This window comes from Grammomys surdaster, unplaced genomic scaffold (assembly GCF_004785775.1).
Source record: "Grammomys surdaster isolate TR1022 unplaced genomic scaffold, NIH_TR_1.0 273, whole genome shotgun sequence".
Taxonomy (NCBI): Eukaryota; Metazoa; Chordata; class Mammalia; order Rodentia; family Muridae; genus Grammomys; species Grammomys surdaster.
In genome coordinates, this window is record NW_021604714.1 from 2,512,813 (window position 1) to 2,527,740 (window position 14,928).

Sequence of the window (14,928 nt, forward strand, 5' to 3'; positions counted from 1 at the left end):
CATCATTTTAAATACTCTGCATCATCTCTGATTTTTTGAGGGTTATTTGATGGGTTGAATTGGTTTGGTTTGGTTTGGTTTGGTTTGGTTTGGTTTGGTTTGGTTTGGTTTGGTTTGGTTTGGTGGTTCTTGACAATGAACCGTTCACACCATGCATTCGAAGGTAAAAATCTACTCCGTTTTCTCCATTTATTTTCTTATTTTCTTCATTTCTGCCTACCACAAACACAGTAAGGCCATTGGGACAAGCAGCCACGATTTGCTATCAACTTTATAGCCAAGGACATTCTGGTACCTCTCCCCCAGAAGCCAATCTGCCCTTGAGTCCTGTGGACAGACTCATAAACACCTTCCTGTAGGAAAAATCAGGACCTTGAAAGTCAGCAAGATTTGGGTTTTCTGCCAGCGCTGTCCTGCTCCAGAGGTCTGGCCATGCCCTGACTTCTCTGCACCCCATTTCCTGCAGGGTAATGAGGGTTAAATGGGGTCATTCTCTGCTGTCCTGTCCAGTTCAGCACTCTAGTTCACAGAGGCAGCCTAGGCTCCCCAGAAGAAACTGGACACAAGGGCAGCCATGAAGGTTACTCACCTCACACCACTGGCCCGTCACATAGGCAATGGCCTGTCACACAGGCACTGGACTGTCACTGGCCTAGACCATAGTCATACAGTTTCTTGGACCCCACTGATGGAATTCCAGGCAGGAAAGGTGGATGGCTTATTCAGACAGGAAGTGAACTCCCCAGATGAAAGACAAGCCAGCATTCCATCAGGAGCCCCCACCTGCTAGTGACCCATAGGGTCATGGGAGCCGGGAGTGTGTGGATACATGGAAGCTGGGTAGGAAATAGGATTTACTGCAAAAGCCAGGCACAGGGCAGCCCCCTGGGCAGGGAAGTGATTTCATTTCACGCTCTGTCCTCTTTGCTTCCGCCTCTGGTACGGAAAAGACTTAACCCTGAGAAGGCCACATTTCTCCAAGTCTCAGCCAGCTCCACACAAGCTGGGGGAAGAAAATTCAGGTTTTCTCCTCTCCCCAACACCTAGTCATCCCAATTAACAGATGAGAAAACTGAGGCTCAGAAAGGCCGGAAACTCCAGCATGTTTTCCGCTACCCTGAGCTGCAGGAGAAGTTAACTACCCGTGAGGGAAGGCTCCTGGAGAAGACAAGGGAACTGAGCCTGAAAAGAAAAAGAAATGGTGGTGTTTCCAGAAGAGACAACACACACACACACACCACATATGTTCAGCATTGTCCAGAGCCTCCCAGGAATCACATGGTACGTAGGACTAGACCAGAGGATGGGAGGAGGACAGCAAGTACCTTGGGCTCTGTACCAAGATGTCAGGTGTCACTCCATAGGTGTGCTCTATAACAGCGTGAAAGTATGGCCACAGCCTAAATCAGCTTCAGGTAGCCATGCAGCAAATGAAGCACGCAGAAAGGAACCCTCCCCGTTCCAGAGAGGCTTGGCCCCTTCATGATACCACCCCATCAGTTCTAAGAGAAGAGAAAGGAATTCCCATAGCAACAGCAGCCCAGGCTAGGTCTATCCCCTGACAACAGCCAGATCTGGCCCCTAGACTCCAACCTCCGCCCCAACACCTCACAGCCTGAATGAAGCACTCCGTCCTTCTGGGCCAGAATCTCTCAGACAAAAAAGAGGCTTGAGAATCGGCTCTGACATTAAGAGCACTGGCTGCTCTTCCAGAGGTCCTGAGTTCAATTCCTAGCACCCACATGTCATCTCAAGTCTGTAACTCCAGTCCCAGAAGATCTCATGATCTCTTCTGGCCTCCTGGGTGAGGGTGGGAGGGAGGGCCCCTGCCGAGCATCGGTAAACAGACATATACTCAGGCAAAGCATCCACACACAGCGATCGTATCTGGGGTTGTTAACTTGAATCACCTGGAATCAGCTAAGGTCCCAGCAGCTGGGCACACCTCTGAGGGTTTTTCATGACTGGTTCATTTGAGGCCAGAAGACCCACCCTATATCTCGGTCACCGCTTCGGTGACAGACTGCATACGAGGACCTGGAGAAGGAAATGTAGGCATTTTGCCTGCTTCCCCTCCCTCTTGCCAACAAGCTCATCCTTTGACTGGTAACAGAGCCTGTTTCTTCAGGATTCCAAGGTATACTGATACCCAGCTGAGACATCCAACCTCAGGAACTGAACGACTATTGGAGTTTTGGACCTTCTGTTCAAAGACTAGCCAGACCACAGCCTGAAAGCAATTCCTATAAATCTCCTTTACACAGAGCTAGAGACGGAAATTCAGTCTTTCAGTTCTCATCTTCCAGAGAGCCCTGACTAATACATGCACATAGAATAAGAAATTAAAATAAATAAATAATGAGGATGCCCAGCCAGGCTGAGATGATCCCAACCAGACCCACCTACATGCCTGCAGACACCGGTTGCTGTGTTCTCGTTCCCTATACCCCACAGGCCACCAAATGCTGATGGGTGGCACGGAATTCAAACTGGGGTAGCACCTAATGCCAAGCTCACCCCATTTATCAAGACAAACCAAGGCCCTAAGGCCCTGACAGGCTAAGCCCAATCCCCCAGCCTCTCTCTGCCCTTTCTAACTCTAGGCCAAGAGAGCAGCAGGGAGGAGCACCAGGCAGCATGGGAAGATGGCGGTTTGGTTTCTTCTCCTCTTCCTGTTTATCTGTCCTCACCATCCTGAAGCTCTTGGCACTGTTTGTTCAGGGAAAGTCCTGCCAAGAGGGACATCCTGTATTATAGCCATTCTGGGCTGGGCTTCCCTGCTAGCCTTGCTGGGGGCTCTGAGAGGGCCTGCAGGTCCCTGCCTGGGGTTGAGGCTGCCGCATCAAGTAGGGGCACCTGGGCCTGGAAAGACAGGCCTGGCTTCCCAGAGGCTCCACGTACAGATGGCAGAGGTGACAAAAAGGACTCCAGGCAGGGACCTAAAAGCTAGCCCTGGGGTCAGGAACACAGAGCCTAGGCTACATGGTCCGTTAGCCCTCGCATCCAACTCTAGTCAGCAATGGGACCTTGGCCACATTATGAACGTCTCTGAGTTGGTCTCTCTCCTATTGGGTGACATCAGCAGGAGAGTTCACACAGGGAAGGGGTGGCACCTGATAAGTAACAGCAGCTGTCACCCTCTTCCTCGGTTCTAGCTTCTCACTCAACCCTCAGATGTGAAGCGTGGACTGGAGAGATGGCTCAGTAGTTAAGATCCTCTTCCAGATCCAGAAGACCCGGGTTTGATTCGGAGCACACGCACAATGGCTCACAGCCATCCATAACTCCAGTTCCGAGGACTCTTCTGAACATCGCGTGCACCAGGCACGCCCGCAGCACTCAAATTTTTAGTTGTATGTATATGAGTACACTGGTGTGCCAGACACACCAGAAGGGTGCATCAGATCCCATTACAGATGGTTGTGAGCCACCATGTGGATGCTGGGAATTGAACTCAGGACCTCTGGAAGAGCAGTCACTGCTCTTAACCGCTGAGTCATCTCTCCAGCCCCCCAAAATAATTTTTTTTAAAAAAATTAAAAGAATAGTTCCATGGGGGCAGAGGCAGGAGGATCCTTGGTTCAAGGCCAGCCTGAGCTACGTAACAAGACTCTCTCACAAACAAAACAAGGAGAACAATTATGGCCCAGAATTTCCTTCCTGGAAATTCTGTCAGGTGATGGCGCATGGAGAAACCCTGAGGACACTGGTATTTGAATAAGCCAGAAACATGAGGAGAGGCACCATGTGGCTCTGCGTCTTGTCATCTCTATAGTAGTCCTTCACAGAGCTAGGAAGCAGGACAGTGGCTTCTAGGGACGGAAGAGATGGTGTCTCATCGGCACAGAGCGGCTGGTTGAGAAGATGAGGTTGGTCCAGAAGGGCTGAGGATATACTCTGCACAGTTGGTAGAGTGTTTGCCTAGCCTGCACAAAACCTTGGGTCGTTCCTTATCACCACATAACACCAGATGTGGTGGTACGTGTAATCCAGAACTGGGCAGCTAGAGACAGGAGGAGGATCAGGAATCCAAAGCCAGCCTCTGCTACATAGTGAGTCTGAGTCAAGCCTGAGGTACATGAGGGCTTGTTGAAAGGGCAGACAGACAAACAGACAGACAGACAGATGAGGACAAACTGAAGCCTGATCTCCTGCCCTGCTGGGACCAGGGATGAGGAGAGAGACAGAGAGAGAGAAAGAAGAAGAAGGAAGAGGAAGAGGAAGAAGAGGAAGAAGAGGAGGAGGAGGAGGAGGAGGAGAAAGAGGAGGAGAAAGAGGGAGAGGAGGAAGAGAAGGAGGAGGAGGAAGGAGGAGACTACTCCTGAACAGGCATAGTTCCCCTCCCCCATTCCAGTCTGACTTGGAAGTTGCAGCCTCAGTGAGGGTGGAGAAGACTGGGGAGTTGGACAGACTGAGTGACACTTCACTTCCTGTTGTAGGCCCTCTGTCAGCTCCTCAGCTTCCTTCTTGATAAAACAAGGATTTCCAGCCTATCAGCCAGCAACTCACTCCTGGGCATCTCTCCTAGAGAGGTAAGCACTTCTGGTCCTCAGAAGACACAAAACAGTTTTATCCCAACGCCCACAGGTTAGACACAAGGCACACGTCCACCCCAGGAACACGGGATGTAGTCTATCGCTTCTCTTGCAGAGGGCTGGGGTTTGGTTTCCAGCACCCACATGGCAGCTTGTAACCTTCCATAGTCATGGTTCCACAGATCCAGTGCCCTTTCTGACCTTGATGAGTTCCAGAAATTCACAAAGGATGCCCAGACATACACACAGGTAAACCCTCATAAACATTAAAATATAAACAAACAAACAAACAAACCAGAACACCTTAATTGTAAGAACAAAGCTGCACTGATGTGCAGTCAGGGCTGGAGTTGGCTCCCATGTGTACAGCCCAACCCCTTCCCCCAAGAAGGCCACAGCATCACACGCAGCACAAAGACAGAGTGTGGCTCAAGTCAGAACATGGAGTGTGGAGGGAGAGCTAAGCCACCTCACCCCCACAGGAGCATAGCCATGCCTGACTGAGAAGGTCAAGTTTCCAAACAGGCTGGACCACGGTGGAGCGGAGAACATCTGCGTGTCCTGGGCTAAGCCTATCGCTGCTGTGCCAAGTCCCGACTCCCACGAGAAGTGGGCTGAAGAACCACTACGGACAACTTCAATAGTGCCTTTATTCAGCCCTTATCGGCAAGCCAACAAAACAGCCTGCCAGGAGTCAAGGGTGACCTACTGAGACAGACACGCAGAGTCGCTCACGGGCAATTGGGCTTAACTGGGAAGTCTGGCTACCCTAACTCGTACACCCAGCCCCAAACTACTGATATACGAACTCTGCCCACGGTGTAGGTAGGAGGAGCAAGCAGTGCGGCAAGAGAGGCTAGGACCCCAGGCCTCTGCCATCCACCCAGCACTGGCAACCTCTGGGACTGAGCCTACTTCCCCACAGCAGCAAGGCTCACTGCCCAGGGCCGGCTTTCTCAGGAACCCGGGCTTTGTGCATGACAGGCAAGTGCTCTACCACCCAGCCCTACTCGAAACATCTCATGTTTGCGTCCTGGTTAAATAAAACCTGAATTCTAAGGCACTTGGGTCTATTATACATACATAAGTTACACTCTAATAGGAGTAACGGAAACAAGCAAGTGCTTTTCTCCCTCTGTGGAGGCGGAATCTCTTTGAAAGGGGATCTGGGGTTGGGCTGCGATGTAGCTCAGCCTAGAGAATGTTTACTTTGCAAGCATGAAGCCCCGGGTTGGATCTCCAGGACAGCATAAACTGGACAAGGTGATCCATGTTTGTAATCCCAGCTCTTGAAAGGTGGAGGCTGGAGAATAAGGGGTTCAAGGTCACCCTCCACTACATACTAAGCCAAAGCCAGCCTGATACACATTAGACTCTGTCTTGGTGGGGAGGTGGGGGGACATCAATCTACAAACACAGACACACATGGTATGACTGCCGTTATACGATGTGTCCAGGATCAGAAAATCTATAGAGACAGAAAGTGGACTCATGGACTGGGGTATATTACAATATTAATAGTACAGGTTGTCTTTGGAGGTTCGTGAAAATGCTATAGAATCAGACCCTGGTGACAGGGGCACCATCCCAAGCCAGGTATGGCAGCACATGCCTAAAATCTCAGCACTCAGAGACAGAAGGGTCACAGTGAGTTTTGGGTCAGTCTGAGCTACAGAGTTCCAGGCCAGCCTGAGCTATATAGCAAGACCTTATGGAAAGAAAAGAGGAAAGAAAGAAAGAAAGAAAGAAAGAAAGAGAGAGAGAGAGAGAGAGAGAGAGAAAGAAAGAAAGAGGGAGGGAGGAAGGAAGGAAGGAAGAGAGGGAGGGAGAGAAGGAAGAAGGGAGGGACGGATGGACGGACGGAGGGGAGAGGAGAGGAAGGGTTCTATCTAAAAAATGTAGGTTAAGCAGGGTCAGGCTGTGGGGTTCCTCAGTGACAGCTCCGGCTCATCCCCATTTGGTGACCCTAACTTCCAAATCAACCCCATCTGAATAAGTAGGCAGCTGATTAAGTAGGTAAGACAGTAAACAAAATTATTACATTAGGAGAAACATTAAAACTGCACAGCCAGAGGGGCAAAGACTGTGTCTACTATCTAGGACATCGTCACAGAGGAAGGGACCACTGAGCTTCAGAGTGCCCAGAACTGACTGTCGGGATTTGCTAGGGCCATTCATGTTGGCGGGGCCCCTTCCTACAGAGGTGCAGACAGGCCCAACCTTCCACCCACACGCATGCCAGAGAGCATTCCTGTACAGCAGATGCCCCAACCAAGCTCCTAGAGGAGCTGGCCGAGCAACCAGTTTCTGGGCTTCTAGAAAAACTTCCGCACCTGCTCCTTCTCCTCACAGGCCCCAAGGCTCTTCCATACACCCAACCAATTGCCCTCCGCAGGACAGTATCCCTTCTAGTGAAACTTCACAGATGTAAGAAACGGGGCCAGAAGCCTGCTTGTAGCTGCTGACTGGACACATCGACACAGACCCTCAGCTCTGAACTTAACCACTTGGTGGTGATGAATCACCACCCAGCAGTGTTTACAGGGCAAATGCTTCTATTCTAATGCCTGGTCAGGCTTGAAGCAAGCACCTTTACCCATGCCTATAATCCCAGCACTTGGAAGATTGAGTAAGGAGGATTGCCCAGGCAGGAACAGTCAGTCTGGGCAGCTATTGAGTTCCAAGCTGCTAGCCTGGGCTAATACATGAGATTCTGCTTCAAAAACACAAACAAGGGCTGGAGACATTGCTCAGTGGTTAAGAGCATTGGCTGCTCTTCCAGAGGTCCTGAGTTCAATACCCAGCAACCACATGGTGGCTCACAACCATCTGTGATGGGATCTGACGCCCTCTTCTGGTGTGTCTGAAGACGAGCTACAGTGTATTCATATACATAAAATAATAAATCTTTATTAAAAAAAAAAAAACATAAACCAAAAAAGGAGGCTAGAGGGATGGCTCAGTCCCCAGACACGGGAATGCACATCTGTAATCCCAGTCCTCCTTCTGTGAGCAGTGCGCTTGCTAGTCAACGGAGACCCTGTCTCAAGCAAAGCAGAATCCAAATCCCAACACCTATGGTTTTTCTCTCATCTACACACACACACACACACACACACACACTTATACAAACGCACACATGCACGCATGCAACTGTGATATAAGCACTCACACTCACAGGGTTGGGGGATGCAGATATAAACACAAAAGGCAACACCAGAGAGAGCGCTCATCAGTAAAGCACTTTCCTTCCAAGCACGGGAACTGAGTTGGATCAAGTTTAAAAAACGGAGCTTGGCAGTGAGTGGTATTATCCCTAGGCTGAAGAGCCAGATTCCTGGGGCTCACTGGCCAGTCAGCCTAGACTTAAGAAGCTCCAAGCCACTAATAAATCCTGTCTCAAAAACAAGGTGGGTAAAGCCTGGCGTGGTGGTGCATATCTTTAATCCCAGTACTGGAGAGACAGAGGCAGGTGGATCTCTGTGAGTTCGAGGCCAGTGTGGTCTACAAAGCGAGTCCAGGACAGCCAGGACTGCTTACACTGAGAAACACTGTCTCAGAAAAACAAACAACAAAAATACCAAGGTGGGTGGAGCCAACAAAGGTGGGTGGAGCCTGAGGAAGACTATCCAAAGAATGGCAAGGCCTGATCCACACTTCTCTATAGCCCAGTATTGCTGATGGCCCAAGATGGCCCTTTGTCATGGAACCTTGAGGTTACTGACAAGCTGTGGGGTAGCCAGGCTGAGTGGCACACACAGGAAGCTCCAAAGGTCCAGGAGCCCCCGCTCCCGGCCCCATGGGTACTATGGCCAGAGGACAGGCCCAGAACCTGGAAACCAGAGCAAAGCTAACCCACACAGCAGACCATGGCTGGCTTCAAGGTCTTCCAGGTCCTACCACCCATGTGTACATATACATGTGGGGGACCACCCCTGGGAAGGAAGCAGAAGCATCCGAAAATGGAGGGCTCTGCTACTACCAGTGTCCATCCAAGAGCTACTTAGTGACCAGCAAGAGAAGGGTTAACTCAGTTGTGGGGGAGGGGGATCTAAGTCCAGGAAAAGGAAAAATAGAGGAAATTCCCCCTCTGGGCTTTCCAAAACACCCCGGGTGTCCCTGTCCTCTACTTGGGGAAGGGAAGCTGGAGGCAGGTGGGGGTGGGGGTGGGTAGATCAAGTGTTGCAGGCCACTTCAGGACACTCAGCATTCTGCCTCTGGAGACCCATTTGTCCAAGAGTCACAGTCATTCACTTCCAAGTCCTCTCCTCTTTGGGAACTGCTGGGAGCCCAGACTTTCTCCCAGTTGCCTACCCAGCTCCCAAAGGCCAGAGCTTGTTGGAATACCACACGTCTATTGCACAGAGTTGTCCTGGCTGCGGACCAGACTGGATCCCTGTGCCACAGAAAAGTCCACAGGAAACATACAAACAGCTGTAGTCACCCCACCTCTGCCCCATCAGTCCCTGTGCCGGGATAAGTCACCTAATCTTTGTCACGCATACCTAAGTGACCGACTGACCACCCAGGCAAACTGGGTCCTCCAGCTCCAATCCCAGGCAGCATACGGTGGAGTGTGGTGTAATTCATGAGTGTGGCTTGCTTGCCTGCCTCCTGCCTGATCAGAGTCTAACCCACTTCTAGATAGATTCCTGCACTTCATCGATACATGTGTGTGTGAGTGTACATACGCATGTGCGGCCAGGCATGGAGGCTGGAGGTTGACACTAGATGTCTTCCTGAATCACTTTCTATTTTACGGGTTTTTTTTTTGTTTTTTTTTTTTGTTTTTTTTTTGGAGACCACATCTCACTAAACCTGGTTCTCAGCAGTTTGGCTAAGCAGGCTGGCCAGGAAGCCTCAAGAATTCTCTCCATTTCCCCAGCACTATACAAGACTGCAGCCAGCTCTTTGATGGGTTTTAGTGACGGAACTTACGCATGTGCTTGCATGAGACACAGCTTTACCAACTGAGCCATTTATCCGACTGCCGGATCCTTCCTACTAAGGATGGAACCCAAATCAAAATGACATTTGGTCCTTGTCCCCATTCAACACAGTGCAATCACTGGGTTCTCTGGTGCCAAAAGCCACTCTGCTGGAAAAACGTAACCTTAAAGCCGGCTGTAGCACCCACTGTCTCCCTAGAACATCCTGTGAGCCAGACAATCTCCAGCCATCTCCATACACACTGGCCTTACGTTCTTCGACACTCTTACGGGGGAATCCCTCTCTCTACCCTGTTATATAAGGAAAATAAGCCACAGAGATGTTAAGTGTGCCGCTGGAGGGTCACAGAGCTAGGACAGGAATTCAGATCTGAGTGTCTCCTACAGAACTGTATTCTTCAAGTCAGGGTAGTGGGACAGGGGTGGAGCTGTCAGGACATGCTGACGGGGAAGATCTCCAAGTGACAAAGATGTTCCTCACTTAACTTTTATTTTACTTTACCAAGTCCCAGACAAAGGCCTGGCTGGGCAAAGTTGCAGAGCCAGCTGCAGTCAAGAGCCTGCAGCTCCTGGGTCCCAGGCCCATTCCCATGCCATGCTGGCCACAGGAAACATACAAAGCCTGTCTCCAAATGCCTCGCCATGGGAGAGGCAGTGCTGCCCACCGAGAGGCCAGAGCCATGATTTGGGGCTATTCTTAGCGAACCACTGGCTCCCCTCCCAGAGGCCCTGCAGGCAGAAAGCCCAGGCTTCCACAGGCCCAGCCTGCCACTTCCTGACCCTTTCAGAGGACCCCAGGACAAGGAGGGGCTACGGGCAGAGAGAGAGGACAGAGGGGGCTTCCACTTCCAACAAAAAGGTGTCCGGTGTCTACATGCCACAATTTGCCCAGGCTCCCAGCCAAACACCTGGCTCTGCCTGGGCAGTCCTGGTCGCAGCCCTGCAGACTGATGGAAAAGTCACTTGTCATAAACTGCCTTCCATTTAACCCTCCAGGGAGCTGGGGTAAAAGATGATATAACTGCCACATTAAGTGACTGTGGAAGGTCACAAGAGCATTTGGTGTCAGGCTGTATCAGGGTCAGGGCTGGCTCCAAAGGTGCCAGGCTGGGCAGAGGAGAAATGAGCAGACCCAGAACGTGGAAAAGCCTGCTCTGTCCACACCAGAGGGAGATAGCTCTCATCCCCGACTTCCACATCTCTCCCGCTGGTGTACAGAGACAGCTACCTAAGGCTCAAGGACGTAGGGAAGCTCAACAGGAAATCCCCAGGGCCAAGCAGCGCACAGTGGCACAAAGTGGCAGGAAGCTTCATAGAAGTCCCGGGGACACAAAAGGATGCCATCAAAGGCTGAAGAAGTGTCTGCTGCCCCCCCCCCCCCCCGAGCAGACACTCAGCCCTGTAACTGAGGGTGCGGGAGGTTGCACGCCTTCAGACTAAAACAGAACAGGGAGCCCTTTTGGGGTTCTCTAACCATCCCCAACACAGGCTAGAAATAAATCTACCATGGGGGTGGGACTCATTTGGTAGAGTGTTTGCCTACCACCCATGAGATCCTGGGTTCTATTCCCAGTACCCTATAAACTGGGTGTGGTGGAGCATGGTTGTAACCTTAGTACCCAGGAGGTAGAGACAGGAGCATCAGGAGTCTAAGGCTATATAGTGAGCTCAAAGCTAGCCTGGGATACATGAGGAAGAAAGGAAGCCATGCCACACAGCGTCTAAGTACCTGTCCCTCCACGCTGAACAAGACGATGTTGGCCTCAGCTGCCATAACCCACAGAAACAGTCACTTGGGACTATGTCTCAGTAACTACAGTTATCCAGACCTAGCCCTGACTAGCAGGTGCCTCTGGCCGGTATATGTGCCCCTGCCCAGAGGCAGGGCCCAACTGGCTCCATGTCGGTCTAGGTTCTTGAGAACCTTGAGACCCCATGTCAGTTTAAGTGCATGTCTGTTCTTCAGTGGGTCCACCTGTCTGCCTGTTTACACACCTGCTGCCCAAGCAAACTGCAATGCCAGGAACACAAGCCTGTTCTGTTCCATAAGTGTCTGTGGCTACCACTAGCCCTCTTGCACACACTCACAGACACCTGTCCCCTCACATGTCTATGCTCCTGGGGTGCTAGCCTACCCCGTTCTGTGCCTGCTCTCAGGTAGATATGTCCAGTTCTTTCCTGTGTCTGCCCATAGGGCTATACACCTGAATATAAATTCACGTTCACCCACAGGGCACTCCCTCCCATGCCTGGGTAGCTCCCGCTAAAACAGAGACCTTGGACACAGATACACTGCCACCTCCTCCAAAGTATTGGGAACAACAGGGACGGGGCAGAGTCCCAGATACTACAGAACCTCAGAGTAGGGTCAGAGTTGCCTCAAGCCCCACCCTGTCCACTCCAACACCAGAGACAGAAGCAAAGTGGGCCACCTCAGGCCTGTCTGCCCTCACAGGAAACCGCGTCTGGCCAATGCCTCCCACCCTCCCCTCCAGCCCCCACGATGGACTCTTCAAAAAGGAAGTCAGGGCTTCCTCCTGTAAGGTTGGCTCAGACCTCAGCAGCCCCAGACCTGTGCTCCATCTGACCGAGGAAAACAAATGGGTCTTTGGACACCCGCGCCCCCACCCCCGAAGGTAAACAAAATATGGGGATGGGGTGGACACACAGAAGCAGGAAGTCCTTGCCAGCCCTCCTACGCTTGTTGCCCCCCGGCCCCCCCCCCCCCGACACCCTCCCCCAGTGAGGGGTGCAAAAAGGTCCGGATTAATAATAATAAAGAGGGTGGGGTTGGCTGCACCAGAACATTGAAACACATCTATCCGCAAAGCCTCAGGACACCCGGAGCCAGTACCCAAGCTGCACCGGTGTTTTGCAATTCCCATGAGGTGCCTCCTGGCATTTTCTTCAGCGGCTACCAGCCCAGGGCTGGTATCAAACTCTCTATCATAGGGAACTGGCCAAGTGTTTCTCTCTCGTCTTCCCTTGCAGGGCAGAGCCACATGAGGACAGAGCCCTTCCAATCCTCCCAGCTCCCACACTGTCTGTGCATGGCCCGGAGCCCACATCTCACAGGTGCTCTGTCACTGGTTTTGGGCAGCCAAGGACCGGCCCATACTCTGGCTGGAAGGACGGGAGATGCCGGGCCAGGCTTTTGTGGAGTCTGATTTCCAAAACAAGAGTAGCCTGGCCACTACAAGAAACTGGAACAGTCAGTCTCCCAAACACTACCTTTTCTATTAAGTCCATGTCTTTTCAGGGGGGTTCTCTGAAGCCTGATAAGAGGACAGATGGACACTCGCACCGCACACGCTCAGGCACATGAATGTACACACGCTGCGTGCACATCCTCGCTCACACCAAAGAGACCTCGCCTCAAAAGAGACCAAACCGAGCGGCGAATCAAAGCCTGTGCCTGCCAGGCCCCTGAGTTTGCTCCCTTGCCCCTGGGCCTCAAGGGCCCTCCAAATAAGTCTGGGGACCCCATACCGGGATCGCAACCCGGCTATGTTTCTTAACTTCTTCAGAAGCCTAGCTGGCCAGGAGGGCTCCCAGGCCTGGCAGTGAAGAGCTGGTGTCGCCAATCCACGTTGTCCCCCCTACTCCGAGGGAAGCCAGAGAACAGGAGCTGAGCCCGGGATCGACCTGCGCACGACCCGGGAGCAGCTCCGGCTTGAGAGAGCGTGGTGGCGCCGGTCTGAGGCAGGCCTGAGTGGCTCGGACATCTCCGCCCCAGACCAAGGGACCCCGATCCTCCCACGGTGTGGCCCACGCCTGCTTACCTGGCAGCCGCAGCTCCGGGGGAGCGTCGCGCTCTGCGGCCGGGGACTGCCGGCGCCGAGGCGGGCTGCGAGCACGACCCGCGCGGGCTCCAGATGGCTCCGCCCACCCTCCCAGCCCATCCGGGGGCGGAGGCAGCTCCCGCCGAGTCCAGGCGGCGCAGACCCCGCCAGCTCGCGGCCACCGAGGCCAGGATCACCCCCATAGCCCCGCCCCAAGTCCGGATTCCCCCCCCTCCCACGCCCGGGCGGGGCGGGCGCGGTCACTCCTTTCCCTGTCCCGCCCGCCGCAGCTTCGGCCTCCGCCTACGGGGAGGGGGCACGGACTTAGAGATACATTGACTCCACCACGGTCTGATTAGGCACAAACTCCCGCCCCCCCCAACTCAGCCACAGCTCCTAGAAGGCCTGATTCCGGGCCAGCTTCCTCTGTCCGCTCGCTCTGCGTCTGGAGGAAAACTCGGGGGTAGGGGGAACGTGCAGGAGAAGCAAGTTCCTCTTCCCTTGACGGCTCGGCTGGAAGATACCCAAGGCCAGCTTCCAGCCTCCTTGGCTGGAGAAAAAAATCTTAGGCTGGTGGCGCCACACCCCTTCCCCTACTCCAGGGCCCCTGTATATCTGTAGCCCCGGGCTTCCCCTTTCTGCTTCTCCTGGACTCCAGAATGCGCATGTCTTCTGTGCCACTTGAGCTAGGTAGGAAAAATCTGACGCCTCTGGACTTCAGCCTCTCCAGATAGATGTGGATGAGGCCCTTAAAGAGCAGGTGATCAACTTGATGGTTGGCTAAGAAAAACTGCAGCTCCCAGTCTTTGGAAGAGGGGGCAGCCCCATTACCTCTACCCAACGCCTCCAGTGGTGATGGGCCCCGGGGCTCTGGTGAGCTCTGGATCCAGCATCTGGGTAGGCTACCTGTCCCTTGACCTTGGGTCACCCACGTGCACTTGCTCACCCCTCCTTAGGTCTCAGGAAACCCTTTTAGTTGTGTGCAGTGTGTTATGTTTTCTCTCTCCCTCACCCTACATTAAGGGGTATTTCTTTACCTGCCTCTACCTGCCTTGGCCCCAGTCAGAGCTGGAGGGTCCTTGGCACGCTCTGCAGAGAGTGTGACCAGGATGAAGACTTTGCAGGCCTGGCCTTTAACCAAAGCCAAGCCATAGGACTTGAATCACGAAGGGGTGGGGGGCTTGCAACCCAAAAGGGTTCATTAAGAGTGATCTGGCCAGATACCCAGCATGTCTGTGGTATTGTCTCATCTGTGTAATCTTAGAAGGTACCTATCATTGTTCATATATGAACAATACACATACACACACAGGGTCTCAACGCACTCTAAATTGGTTTTGTTCAATACTTAGCTAAGAATAACCTAGAAATTCTGACCCTCCTCCTGAATGCTGGAATTATACAGGCCATGGGCCACCATTTTGGTTTATGCAATGCTGGGTATCGAACTCAAGTATTCCTGTATGCTGGGCAAGCAAGCACTCTACCATATCCCCAGCCCTCACTATCCCTGTTTTAATGCATGGGGAAACTGAGGCCCAGGAATTACCTGCCCTCTATGTCAGACTCCCTTCCGCCCATCCAAGGTGTGTGAGGAAGGAAGAGAAAGCCCAAAGGGCTGCTTAAGAAGCAAGCACACCAGGCTGGAGAGATGGCTCAACG

At 52.6% G+C, this 14,928-nt stretch overlaps 1 protein-coding gene across 1 annotated transcript in view; it reads right to left on the reverse strand.

Annotated features, from left to right (window-relative positions):
* The window catches only part of Pald1 (phosphatase domain containing paladin 1), a 60,552-nt gene extending 47,205 nt beyond the window's left edge, over positions 1 to 13,347 (reverse strand). The window contains exon 1 of the mRNA XM_028776839.1: positions 13,267 to 13,347. The gene's annotated coding sequence lies outside the window, so the exon portion shown is untranslated. The remainder of the gene's footprint in view (positions 1 to 13,266) is intronic.
* Between the last annotated feature and the right edge of the window lie 1,581 nt (positions 13,348 to 14,928).